The sequence below is a fragment of the Rattus norvegicus genome, chromosome X (genome assembly GCF_036323735.1).
Source record: "Rattus norvegicus strain BN/NHsdMcwi chromosome X, GRCr8, whole genome shotgun sequence".
Taxonomy (NCBI): domain Eukaryota; kingdom Metazoa; phylum Chordata; class Mammalia; order Rodentia; family Muridae; genus Rattus; species Rattus norvegicus.
The window spans coordinates 144,926,219-144,941,238 of record NC_086039.1 but is presented as its reverse complement, the minus strand read 5'-3'; the positions used below and the strand labels follow the sequence as shown (position 1 = coordinate 144,941,238).

The 15,020-nt window shown below is 38.1% G+C and overlaps 1 protein-coding gene and 1 pseudogene across 1 annotated transcript in view; one reads left to right on the top strand and one right to left on the bottom strand.

Moving 5' to 3' along the window:
* The window catches only part of Tpm3-ps1 (tropomyosin 3, pseudogene 1), an 86,738-nt pseudogene extending 73,065 nt beyond the window's left edge, over positions 1 to 13,673 (top strand).
* Ldoc1 (LDOC1, regulator of NFKB signaling) overlaps positions 1 to 15,020 on the bottom strand; it is a 272,729-nt gene that overhangs the window by 169,369 nt on the left and 88,340 nt on the right. The gene's annotated exons all lie outside the window — the stretch shown is intronic.

The following is a 15,020-nucleotide window of genomic DNA, read 5'->3' as shown; positions in this document are numbered from 1 at the left end:
TATATATACAAATATATATATTTGTATTATGAAAATACAAATGAATATATGTATGTGTATTTACTACATCTTCCAAGGACATCTGCACATCCATATTCATTGCAGTATTATTGCCTACATACAAGTAAAGAAAACAACATAACTGCCAATCAACTGATGAGTAAAGACAACATGGAATATACATCCAGTAAAATATTATACAGCTATAATCATAACATTGTTAATATTTTAATTCTTGGTTAAATCACCTATACCTATACTCAAGGGAGTGGGTATAATCCACTATTTACCCATTATCGAGATACCAGTCACACTAATTTTCTGCATCTGACTAAAGAGGCATACAGATTTCAACTGAAAAGCTAATTATGAGACCAAAAATAATCAATATTTTAAAGGATAGAACCTATGGAAGTTTTACTATTTTAATATGCAGAATTCTGTTGTCATTGTTTAGAAATAATTTTATGAAAGCACAATTGTGTATGACTATGTAATTCTCAAAGTCATTTCTATAACTTAGTCGCAGAACATATTCACTGCCCAATACTAATATTCATGTCTATTTATTATCAATCATTTTTACCCATCACTACTACCCCAGCAAAACCTCAGACTGAATTCAATTTCTATATTTTGGTTGTTTTGGACATTTCACATAAATGGAAGGCGAAAATAGGTTGTCTCTTATCTTTTTTTTTCTTTAATTTTCTGAGACAGGGTTTTCATACATAGCCCCGACTGGTCTGGAATTCACTATATAGATCATGCTGGCATCAAGCTCACCTCCCTTTGTCTTGTAAATGTTGAGATTTAAGGTGTGTATCCTGCTGCCCAGCTCGAAGCTCTTTCATTCAAACAGTGCGCTCATGTTTTGATTAGTTTGTTTTCATCTATGTTAACAAAGTATAAGAGTTTTTTTTTTTTTTAACATTCTGGATGAATGTTATCTGTTATTGATTGCAAATACTTTATCCCTTTATGGTTTTTATCACTTTAAACTATATTTTCTTATTGTGCAATGACTGCACACTTGACCATTGTGTGTACACATCTGTACAGTTGCATGCATGTAGACATGTATTTAAAGCCAAAGGACAACTCAGATACTTTTCCTCTTCCGTCAGCTATGCTTTGCTTTAGAGACTCAATTTCTCCCTGGCCTAGAGCTCTTTAAATAGGCTAGAATGGCAGCAAATGGAGGCTACTATCTGCCTGTGCCTATTCCCCCAGCTGAGGTATTATAAATACATGCTAACGCTTTTTAAAATGGGTTCTTGGGACTGGACTCATGTCCTTGTGCTTGCAAAGGAGGCACTTAGACTGAGCTATCTCTCCAACTCAGGGCCCAGTTTTAAGAAACAATATGAAAAAAATATATCCCTATACCCAGATTTCACAGTGATACACTAGTGAACAGCAGTACTATAATACAGCCTGTACTTTGAAACATTGTCCTTATATAACCACAGCTGTTTTCTTCATGTTTCTTGTTCTTGGCAGCTTTTAAGTAATAATCTCAAATTTTGTTGAATATTTCTTGTCTTGATTGGTACTACATATGTTCACAGAAAAGCAGAAAGAGGATGAGCATATAAAACAAAATTTCACATTAACATTATTTCCAAGATGTCTAGAGCAAAAGAGTTGCCATTAAGATACTATTTCAGTCAACTTTTTTTAATCTCTGAAATTTATACCAAAAATATTAAATGTAGTTTCTTTTTTTTATTTGTTTGCCATTCACAGGTCAGACACCATTTGGTTTCCATTGTGTTCTACTTAAGTATCATAGACAAAATGAAATAGCTGTTGAATTTCCCTAGAGGACTTACATGACAAAGGAAATAGCTTTGGAGCCAGGAGACTTAAACTTATGATAGACCCTCCAAAGTGTTTGAGAGTGGTAATTTAAGATATTCATTGAAAATAGACATATACAAGGTAAAGTGAACATGTAAGGGCAACCATCTTACTCAAAGACCTCCCAAAGTTGCAAATTGATGGTGCTCAAAGCTATTTTTAAAATTGCTAACTTTCCATTAGTCAAATAAGTTTTATGTACAAACTTGGACATTACATGTTTTAAAATATATAAATTAATGGTAAAATTGGTTGTGTTACAAAACCACAAAATGCATGAAGATGTAGCCAATCACCACCTGAAATTCATTATACTTGCTCTTCTTCTAAGCTCTAAAATATAATTTATTAATAAAAATCTAAGTCTTTTGATTTTATTATTTCTATAGTCTGTAATTTTTAGGCTATGTGAAGTCATGCTTAGAAAAAGTAGCCTCCAAAACTATGAAAAACAGATGCTCATACTTCACTCACACATAATAATGGCATATATTTGAATTTAATACTTTAAGATTTGGCAAAAAACATGGGAAAATTACAAACCTCTATAAGTTTAATTAAGGACACTGAATGCTATGCTCATAGGGTTCATGCTTTCTCTTTATATCACACACACACACACACACACATGATGCACGCGCGAGCGCACACACACACAATCACATGCACACATATTCCATTCTTCTATATGTGGACTATTTCACAAGATGAGTTGTTAAAATAGTAAATTTCCATGGAAGAAAAGTTATTTTTCTTCAGTGGTATATTCACAGCTAAGTTGTCCTCTCTTCAGTAAGTAACTGCACAGCCTTGCTCATGCATGTACCCTAATTAAACTTAGTAGTTCATATAAATGAAAGTAAAAAAGAGACTTTTTGATTAAGAGGAAAGTTCAAGGAGGGGGAAATATGTAAGGGAGGGAAATGGGAGTGAATGTCTTGAATACACATCTGGAATTGTCAAAGATTAAATAAATATATGCTATTAAAAATTCATATAAATTGTTTTTCACATGTAGGTCAACCATTATCCACCCTCATACTATAAGAGGGTTTTCCTTTGAAATGACCTTTCCCCACTTTAATTCCTTGCAGACACGCCATTTTACTCTGTCCTCTTAATGCTATACTCTAAAAACAATGTTGTTGCCTTGCATCATAGATGTACCAGAATTGCTTGACCAATGCCACTCATAAATACGGACACAAATTTGGTGTTCCTTTTCATCATCCCAGTAGTTTAACGTGTATGAAAATTCATGATATTCATCTAAGGCACTATCATTGTTCTATTAGTTTTCCAACTTAGCAATGTCTCCTCAAAGGTCAGTCTCCAAAAGAACAGAAAGATTTTCTTGTACTATTTTAGATTTATAACTCCATGCAATCAAAGGATTATATGCTTTTTAGCAGGGTGACAGGGTGAAGTACACAATGCATTCTCTGCATTGGATTTGGAAAAGCAATAAGTTGAAAACTGCATGTCTTCCAAGTTTCCCCATGGGTAAGCTTTTTACTTTGTTAATAGAAATTATGTCTGTTGCAGTCAGCATTCTAATGGCATTACAAGTATTGACCCATTTTTGCAACAGTCCATGACTGGGAGTCCCACTGCTTGGGCACTTGTGACAAGATAATATAACATGGCAGAACTTAGTTGAGAAGAAAAATCCCGACCCCCTGACAGGAAATGAAATAGAAAAAGAAAAGACAACCTGTTCTTTAGTAATCAAAAGATCTACTGCATCTATTATATCTATTCCTACCACTTTTTAACTCTTTTATTTAAGTTGTTCAAAATACTATCTAGGTGTAACCCTCTGATATTTGCACAACAACAACCTCAAAGATAAAGATCAGCATCTGTCTTCCCTCCTCCTCCTCCTCCTCCTCCCCCTCCTCCTTCTCCTCCTCCTCCTCTTCTCTCCTCTTCTCCTTTCCCCTCCATGAATCACATGACAATTTTTAAACAACTTTTTCTCATACTTTAATTCATGTTTATTAAGAGTACAATGCATAGGAGGTAAGTAGGAAATGGATAGGTAGACAGACAGGCAGACAGAGACACAGATGAACCCTAAATGAATGGCATGGAGATTAGAGAAAGGTAGAACTTGTTAACAATTTAAGATGACTGATTTACATGAAAATGCCTGTGTAAACATGTTTTAACGTAGATAAGTCAATTACCTAACTTCATGGCAATCATTTTCAGGGTCTAGAAATACTTGAGAAGTTGAGCCATGGATGCAATTTGTTGCTAAAAGCCTTTCCTACCATGCACCTCCCTAGGCTTATCACTAACACTGAAAAATATCCTCAAATTATTATATCCGAGATACTTTCTGGTCAGGGTTCTGCAAGTTAACAAAGAAGGCCATATCAAAAAAATTAGGAATACTAAAATGTTTTTAATTGCTATTGTATAAAAGCTATTCAGAGCAACCCTAGTCTCATTTTTCCAAGACCATAAAGACATAAAAAACTAAAACATATAAATTTCATGATATATGAGATTGATAGAGAAAGTCAAAGAAGAACATCTAAATGAAGTCAGGAATAATAAATTATGCTGTTAAAAAGCAAACTGGAATTTTTTGAAACTTAGTGGCAATGCTCACATTAGATAATTCTTGAACTATGACATATGGGGAAATGAATTCAACCGTTATCCTTCAAAGTGCTGAAACAGAATCATAATCTGAAAGTTACCTCAACAATAATGGAAACTCTATGCTTTGGAAAATTAATGAATTTGGTCAATATTAGTTAAAATGAAGGAAGAATTCAAAATAGTACTAGGAATTGTATTCTAAATATTATGATTTCTAATGAAAATTGGATCAAATTTAGAGAGAGAGAGAAGGAAAGAGAGAGGGAAATTATAAGGTATAAAACCTTAGAACTTGAACAGCATTGGCTCCTGGAAAAGCCTCCCTGGAAGAGGCTATATAATGAGGCATAATAGAAGATCTCCAGCATTCAGAGCATTTGCTAAGAATCCTCCTGAGGTCCCACAGCTGCCACTGAGAGCCCAGGGGACTCAGGGACCCATCACACCTAAAAGTCCCCACCTATCAAATGCCACTCCCTTTCAGCCTTGTCCTTTCTGCTGAGACAGACTGCTAGGTAGCCTGTTCCCCAGGAGGCACCATATCCTGAGGCATACCAGAAGAACCACTGCACACAAAGCATTTGATATAGCCTGAGGCATCCCAGGAAATCTGACACCACAGCCAGAAGCATCCCAGGAAATCCACTGTACCCAGGACACTGCAGCTTAAAGGCATCCCAGGAGTTCCTCTGTACACAGGGCAACTGGGCGTCTGACACCATATTCTAAGAACCACCTGGGGGCTCTGTGGCATGCAGGGCAACTGACCCAAAAGACTGAAAGCCTCCCTGGAATTCAGCTGCAAACATGAAAGCAGAAACCACAGTCCATAGACATCCCCATGGAGACCAGCTTCATGTAGGACAACAGTTTGACTGCCCCTCTGAAGACCCATCAGTCTGATTCCCTCTCAGGAAATCTACTGAAGCCAGGGCAACAAATCAGCAGCCTCTCTGCCTCTCTGAAGACCCTCCAGTTGGAAGGCCCCACAGGAGGTGTGCTACAGTCAGGACTTCAGGAGATCTATAGCAACTCCGGGGAAAAGAGGCAGACTCCAGAGTTATTCAGACCGGCAAAAAACAGGGACAACCAGATGTCAAGAGACAAGCTCAAGACCATAAGCAACAGAAGCCAATATGTGTGGGCATCATCAGAACCCAGTTCTCCTACCACAGCAAGTCCTGAATACACCAACACACCTGAAAATCAGAAAGCTGACCTAAAATCCTATCTCATGGAGATAATAGAGTCCTTTAAGGGGGATATAAATAACTCAATAAAAGAAATACAGGAAAACATGGGTAAACAGGTTAACACCCTGAAAGAGGAAACAGATAAATCCCTTAAAGAAATACAGGAAAACACAAACAGGTGAAGGAATTGCATAAAGTGGTCCAAGATCTAAAAGTGAAAATAGAAACAATAAAGAAAACACAAATGGAGATAGACCAGGAAATGGAAAACCTAGGAAAGAGGTCAGGAAATATAGATGTAAGTATCACTAACAGAATACAAGAGATAGAAAAGAGAATCTCAGGTATAGAAAATATGGTAGAAGAGATGGACACAATGGTCAAAGAAAATTCAAATCATAAAGATCTCCTAACTCAAAACATCCAGGAAATTCAGGACACAATGAAAAGACCAAATCTAAGAATAATTGGAATAGAGAAGACTGAAGATTCCCAGTTCAAAGGACCTGAACACATCTTCAACAAAATCATAGAAGAAAATTTTCCCAACCTAAAAAAGAGTTGCCAATAAACATACAAGAAGCCTATAGAACACCAAGTAAATGTGACCAGAAATGCATTCTCTTGTCATATAATAATCAAAACACTAAATGCACAGAACAAAGAAAGACTATTAAAAGCTTCAAGGGAAAAGGGTCAAGTAACATACAAAGGTAAACCTATCATAATTACACCAGACATCTCAACAGAAACTGTGAAAACCAGAAGAACCTGGTGAAAAGTCATGCAAACTCTAAGAGAACACAAATGCCAGCCCAGGCTACTCTACCCAGCAAAATTCTCAATCAACTTAGATGGAGAAACCAAAATACTACAGTACAAAACCAAATTCAAACAGTATCTATCTACCAATCGAGCACTACAGAGGATCCTAGAAGGAAATCTCCAACACAAGGAAGGTACCTATACCAAATAAAAGACAAGATGTTAAGTGTCTCAGAACAAAGTCAAAAGGAGAGAACCATGAGTACATAAAGCCAGCTACAAAAACAGCTATAGCAGGAACCAATAGTCATCTGTTTTTAATTTTGTCAATATTAATGGACTCAACTCACCTATAAAGAGATACAAGCTAACTGACTGGATATGCAAACATGATCCAACATTTTGATGCATGCAAGAAACACACCTCAATAACAAAGACAGAAAATATCTCAGAGTAAGACAATAAAAAAAAAGATCTTCCAAGCAAATGTTCCCAAGAAACAAGCTGGAGTTGCATCCTAATATCCAATAAAATAGACTTTCAACCCAAAGTTACCAAGCTAGATGAGATACGACACTTCACATTCATCAAAAGGAAAATCCACCAAGAATAAGTCTCACTTCTTAACATCTATGCCCCAAATGCAAAGGAAACCACATTCAAAAAAGAAACTTTACAAGAGCTCAAAACACACATTGAAACCCACAAAATAATAGTAGGAGACTTCAACACCCCACTATCACCAATGGACAGGCCATTGAAACAGAAACTAAACAGAGACACAGGGAAACTAATAGACATTATGAACCAAATGAATTTAACAGATATCTACAGAAAAGTTCACCCTAAAACAAAATAATATACCTTCTTCTCAGCACTTCATGGTACCTTCTCCAAAATCGATCACATAATTGGTAAAAAAAAAAAAACAAAAACAAAAACAAAAAAAAACAGCCCTCAAATGATACAAGAAGATTGAGATAATCCCATGCACACTATCAGGCCACAATGGCCTAAGGCTGGATTCAATAACAGCAAAACCAATCAGAAACCCACATACACATGGAAACTGAACAACTCTCTACTCAATGATAATTTGGTCAGGGAAAATATAAAAAAAGAAGTTAATGACTTCCAGAAATTTAATGAAAATGCTGACACATCATGCCCAAGTTTATGGGACACAATGAAAGAAGTGCTAAGAGGAAAATCCGTAGTACTAAGTGCCCTGATTAAAAAAAAAAAAAAAAAAAAAACTGGAGAGATCCAACACTTACAGCTTAACAGAACACTGGAGAGCTCTTGAACAAAAAGAAGCAATCTCACCCAAGATGAGTAGAAGGCAGGAAATAGTCAAACTCAGGGCTGAAAGCAACCAAATAGAAACAAAGAGAACAATAAAAAGAATCAAAAAAACCAGGAGTTGATTCTTTGAAGAATCAACAAGATAGATAAACCCCTAGCCAAACTAACTAAAGGGCCCAGAGGCAGTATCCAATTTAACAAAATCAGAAATGAAGAAAGAGAAATAACAAGAGAAACAGAGGGAATTCAAAAAAAATTATCAGATCCTACAAAAGCCCATACTCAACAAAATTGGAAAATCTAGATGAAATAGATGGTTTTCTAGACAGATACCACATAACAAAGTTAAATTAAGAGCAGTTAAAATATCTAAACAGGCCCATATCCCATAAAGAAATAGAGGTCATTAAAACACTCCCAACCAAAAAAAGCCCAGAGCCAAAGGATTTAGTTTAGAATTCTACCAGACCTTCAAAGAAGACCTGATAACAATATTACTCAAACTATTCCATAAAATAGAAACGGAGGGAACATTATCTAATTGATTCTATGAAGCCACAATTACTCTGATAGCTAAACCACACAATGACCCAACCAAAAAGAGAACTTCAGACCAATCTTCCTTATGAACATCGATGCAAAAATACTCAATAAAATCATTGCAAACCGAATCCAAAAACACATCAAAACCATCATTTACCATGATCAAGTAGGCTTCATCCAAGGGATGCAGGGATGGTATAACATATGGAAATCCATCAATGTAATCCACTATATGAATAAAGTCAAATGAAAAAGTCAAATGATATCTCCTTAGATGGAGAAAAAGCATTTGACCAAATACAACACCCCTTCATGTTAAAAGTATTGGAGAGATCAAGAATTCAAGGCCTATATCTAAACATAAAAAATAAATTTACTTCACACCAACAGCCAATATCAAATTAAATGGAGAGATACTTGAAGCAATCCCACTAAAATAGAGAACACAACGGCATGCCCACTCCCACCCTTTCTATTCAATATAGTACTCCAAGAGCTATCTAGAACAATAAGACAACAAAAAGATCAAGGGGATAAAAATTGACAAAGGAGAAATAAAGGTAGCACTATTTGCAAATGATATGACAGTGTACATAAGCAACCTTAAAACTTCTGGCAGAGAACTTCTTTAGCTTATAAAGAACTACAGTAAAGTAGCTAGATATAAAAATAATTCAAATAAATCAGTAGGTTTCCTTTATATAAATGATAAAGAAGCTGAGAAAGAAATTAGGGAAACAACTTCCTTCACAATAGCCACAAATAATATAAAATATCTTTGGATAACTCTAACAAAACAAGTGAAAGATCTGTATGACAAGAACATCGAGTCTCTCCAGAAAGAAATAGAAGAAGATCTCAAAATGAAGAGATCTCCCATTCTCATAAATTGGCAGGATTAATATAGTAAAAATGGCCATCTTACCAAAAGCAATCTATAGATTCAGTGCAATCCCCGTAAGAACTCTAACTCAATTCTTCATAAAGTTAGAAAGAGCAATTTGCAAATTCATTTGAAATAACAAAAACCCAAGATAGTGAAAACAATTCTTAATAATAAAAGAACATCCACAGGAATAGCCATCCCTGACCTCAAGCTCTACTACAGAGCTATGGTGATAAAAACTGCATGATATTGATGCAGAGACAGACCGCTTGATCAATGGATTAGAATTGAAGACCCAGAAATAAAACTACACACTTAGGCATACTAAATCTTTATTTAAGATTAGCCAAACATATAGAATGGAAAAAACAAAATATCTTCAATAAATAGTGCTTGTCTAACTGGTTATCTCTATGTAGAATTATGAAAATAGACCCATATTTGTCACCCTGCACAAAGCTCAAGCCCAAGTGGATCAAGAACCTCAAGAACCAGATACACTTAAATTAATAGAAGAAAAAGTGAAGAAGAGCCTCAAACACATTGGCACTATAGAAAATTTCCTAAACAAAACACTAATGGCTTATGCTCTAAGATCAAGAATGGACAAATGGGATCTCATGAAAGTGTAAAGCTTCAGTAAAGTAAAGAATATAGTCAATATGACAAATTGGTAACCTACAAACTGGGAAAAATATCTTCACTAACCCCACATCTGATAGAGAGCTAATATCCAAAATATATAAAGAACTCAAGAAGCTAACCACCAAAAAACCCAAAGAACCCAATCAAAAACTGGGCTATAGAACTAAACTGAGAATTCACAAGAGAGGAATCTCGAATGGCTGAGAAGCACATAAAGAAATGTTCAAAGTCCTTACAGATCAGAAAAATACAAATCAAAATGACCCTGAAATTCCATCTTATCCCAAACAGACTAAGATCAAACCCTCAGGTAATGATGCAGGTTGGCGAGGATGTGGAGAAAGAAGTACACTCCTTCATTGCTGGTGGGATTGCAAACTGGTACAACCACTCTGGAAATAAATTTGGAAGTTCCTCAGAAAATTAGAAATAGATCTACCCGAAGACCCAGCAATACCACTCTTGGGAATATACACAAATGATGCCTCACCATGCCACAAGGGTATGTGTTCCACTCGGTTCATAGAGGCCTTGTTTGTGGTAACCAGAAACTGGCAACAACCCAGAAGTCCCATGACAGAAGAAGGGATACAGAACATGTGGTTCATTTACACAGTGGAATACTACTCAGCTATTAAGAGCACGATCATCTTGAGTTTTGCAGGCAATGGATGGAACTAGAATATATCATCCTGAGTGAGGTTACTCAGACTTAAAAGGACATGTATGGTATGTTTTCACTAATAAGTGGATATTAGCCAAAAATAAAAAGGACAGAATACACATGATAGCACAGAACTCAAAAACTGAGGACGCCTTAGTCCCACCTGGAAGGGAGAAGAAATAAACCACAATTTGGGAGGGCAGGAGGGACCTGTGAGGCAAAGGGAATGGTGGTGGGGAGAAGGTAACATGATCTGGTTTTGGGTGGGGGAAAATGATTGAAGCCCTGAGGGTCAGCAGAAAGAATAGAAACAGGCAACCTCAGAAGGAAAGAGGTTGGGTGGATCCTCCAGAATGTACCAGAGACCTGGTAGGTGAGAGACTCTCAGGACTCAAAGGTGGGGGAGCCTATATGAAATGCCCTACAGTGGGGAGAGGGAACTTATTGAACCCACCTCCAGCAGAAAGACAAGGCATCAAGTGAGGGTTGGGGTTGCTATCCCATAGTCAAAAACTCTGACCCATAAGTCTTCCTGTCTGAATGAAATGCAGGGATGAAAATTGAGAAGAGCCTGAGGAAAAGAAGGTCCGGAGACAGGCCCAAAGTGGGATCCAGCTTAAGACCTGACACCATTACTGAGGCTATGGGGCACTCACAAAATGGGACCTCTCATGACTGCTCTCCAAAAGACCCAACAAGCAGCTGAGTCAGATGCAGATATGTGCACCCAACCAATGGACAGAAGCTGCTGAACCCAGTGGTCGAATTAAGGAAAAGCTGGAGGAAGCTGAAGAGTAAGGCAACCCTCTAAGAGGACCAGCAGTCTCAATTAACCTGGACCCCTGAAATCTCTCAGACACTGGGTCGGTAACCAGCAGTATATACCCACTGATATGAGGCCCCAAACACATATACAGCAGAGGACTACTGAGTCTTGGTTCAGTCAGAGAAGATTAATGTAACCCTCTAGAGACTGGAGGCTCTAGGGAATTTAGGGATCTGATGGGTGGGTGGGATGTTGGCATCCTAGCAGAAACAAGAGGGGAGGCAGGAGATATGGGATATGGAACAGTTGGAGGGTGAACTGGGAGGGGAATAAAGTCTGGAATGTAAAAATTAATTAATTAATTAATTAAATTTTTAAAGAAAGAAAAGCATTGGCTCAAATTTGCATTTCTGGATAAGAAAATGGAGCATCCTTATAGGAGTTAATTGACCAATAATAGGTTAGAGATTGAGTGACCATAACCGAGACCTTGAAATCTACATCCAGTGATCTTCCTTTTAGTGGTTTTATTTCAGCTTACCTTGAATTCTATAGAATAATGTCATAACTGCTCTCTTTAAAGTACTATTCTGAAGAAGGCAGAGTTTGACATTGGCTTAACTGTCCAATCCCTGACTACCTTCCTCTATGCAGTCAGCATTCTCATTCAGTTCTCAAACTCAACACGTTTGCACTCCAAGAATTCCAGGCCTTTGGGGCAATACTTTATAGACACAGACTTCTCACTCCCTTCCAAAAGGTGCTACAGGTTATTTATTTAGTTTTTTAGAAAGAAAAATCTCAAATAAAATCCCAAGCCTTAAAAAGCCTTGCAAAGGAAGGCAATGACATTTGTTTATTGTGAAATCACAAAGAGCTTCACTTACAAAATTTCCATTCCCATGCTATGGATATCTCTTATTACCTTTTATTTTTTGTAAGTCAAAAACCAAAATTCAAGTTGGCATTTCTCCTAGACCCTAATATAAGCTCTGAGTACAAGCCCCAGATGGGCTCGCCAATGAACACTCGCAACAAGGTTATTTCAGGCAACTTAATGACCCAATGGCTCAGCAGTCAGATCGATTGCTCAGCACCTGACCTTTAACTAGAGAAACATCTATATTCCTGACGAATCAGACCTCTACAGTCTTTCCACACACAAAGTAAAAGAAGATAAAAAGACTCTGGAGCATGAGCCAGTGCCAGAAAAGAAAAAAAACTATAATTTAATACAATATATTACTTATTTCCCCCACAAATGCATCAATACACCTAGAGACTCAGTTTCAAAGAAAACTGCCATACAACTAAAATTACACACGGAAATCTAAGAGATAAACCTCTTGTTTTATTAAACACACATTGCTGAGTGTTACAGAATATGGATTCACCACACTCTACTTCAGCAAGTGTTTGTTTGCATAATGATTTTTCTGAATACTTATTTTCTTCACACCAAAAATATGGAAGAAATATGGTTCCTGTTATCAAAGTATACTGTTAAGTATTATTTTTTCTGACAGAAGTGAGTATACCCCTTCTTGGTCACTGAACAGTGTTTTATAATAAGTCATACCATGCAAGTATTGACCGTAAAGTACATTGTTGAAAACTGACATAAAGAAGTTGTCTTTTGGGGAAGTAGGGTGAAAAGTGGCTACTGATTTCCAGAAGCAGCTGGGCAGGCACCATAGCCAGGAAAGCCACCATTGAGGCGGTGAAGCACAAGGTCCAGGTTCTCCAGCAGCAGGCTGGTGATGCTGAAGTGAGGACCGAGCACCTTCAGAGGGAAGTGGAGGGAGAAGGGCGGGCCTGGGAGCAGGCTGAAGCTGAGGTGGCCTCCTTGAACTGCAGAGTCCAGCTGGTTGAAGAGGAGCTGGACTGTGCCCTGGAGCGCCTTGCCACTGCTTTGCAGAAGCTGAAGGAAGCAGAAAAGGCTGCTGATGAGAGAAAGAGAGAGGTGTGAAGGTGATAGAAAACCGGGCTCTAAAAGATGAAGAAAAGATGGAACTCCAGGAAATCCAGCTGAAGGAGGCAAAGCACATTGCAGAAGAGGCAGACAGGAACTATGGCTCTTAAGTTGGTGATTATTGAAGGAGATTTGGAACGCAGGGAGGAACGCGCCTAGCTGGCAGAGTCCTGTTGCCTAGAGATGGATGAGCAGATCAGACTGATGGACCAGAACCTGAAGTGTCAGTGCTGCTGAAGAAAAGTACTCTCAAAAGGAAGACAAGTATGAAGAGAAATAAAGATTCTTACTGATAAACTCAAGGAAACGGAGACCTGTGCTGAGTGCTGAAAGATGGGTAGCCAAACTGGAAAAGACCATTGATGACTTGGAAGAAAAGCTGAAGTGCATCAAAGAGGAGCATCTCTGTACACAAAGAATGCTGGACCAGACTCTGCTGGACCTGAATGAGATGTAGACCTCTGCATCCCTGCATTGCCCGGCGGCCGATCCTCCCCCTGACCTTGAGGCCAGCCTCCCTGAAGCTGACCGTGAAACTGAGTGCTGATCTGTTTAACTGAAGGCTGTTTTCCCTTATGCCACCTGCTCTACTCCTCTTGTCTTTGTCAAAGAACTGTGTCAGCCTCTTCCTGGAGTTCCAGCTGGAAGGGTTGATCACCTTTGGGAACAATATTGAAGAGAATGTGAGCACAACGCAAAGTGTCTTCAATGCAGTAATGATATGCACATTGTGATTACTTTTTGTCTTAGCAACAATTTTTTAATATTCTAAGCACTTCTGCAGCTTGGCGCAGCACATTTTAACCTATTGGATACTGTCTGGCCAGGGAGAAAAAACACAGGAATGGGCCTGTCTTACTTAGAGCCAGCAGAGCCCAGGCAGGCTCCACTGTGGGAGACCTCAGTGCTCGGTACCAAGTCTTAGTCAAACGGGGATTCTAGGAAGTTAGCCAAAACCGAAGACCGTTCTGGGCTGTGAAGGTTTTCAGCTTTGATATCTTTGAATAACTTTACACTTATTTTTATAGTTTACTTTTTCCATCTGATGTGACCAAATAAGACAATGAGACGTCTAAGACAACCCCACCTCCCAGGGCCTTGTGCATGTTAGGCAAGCATGCCTAACATCCAGCTCCATCCGTGATCCCCAACTTGTCTCAGCTCTACCCCTTTCCCAACTGCTCAAAAATGGATCATGCTGCCCCTTAGTGTTGTGGTGAACTCTTAGTGTTCACCTGCCCCCAAGGGAGAGAGAGGAGGAAAATTATGTTTGTGCCACTGATCCAGCCACATGAAAGTCATCTCATTGCCCTTTCCTGAAGCTGCTGTCTGTAAAGTGCCATCTCTTTGTGCTTTGTATCAGTCAGTGCTGGAGAAATCTTGAATAGCTCATGTTAACAAAAAAGAACTTTTTACATTTTACATTATTTTGAAATTTTTGTTTTCAAAAATTTTGTTTTCAAAAATTCTCACAACTCTTTGGCTGTGAGAATTCTTCGAAATCTATGGTGTGCTGATCTTTCAAGTGTCCCCACCCAAATGCCATGTTCAGGGTGGGCACCCCGAAGATTCTTGGATTGTTTGTACTCTCCTCCGACAGGAGAAAGAGAACCCTGTAGTGCAACTGTTTTGATACTGAATATTGACAAGTGACATTTTGAATAAATAACCAGTCCCCCCCAAAAAGTTGTCTTTTTAAAATTATTTTATTTACATTCCAAAAGTTGCCCCCATTCCTGGTTCACCCTCCCTGAGTTCTTTACCCCATCACCCTCCTACCTCCACCTCTGAGAGAGTGTGCCCC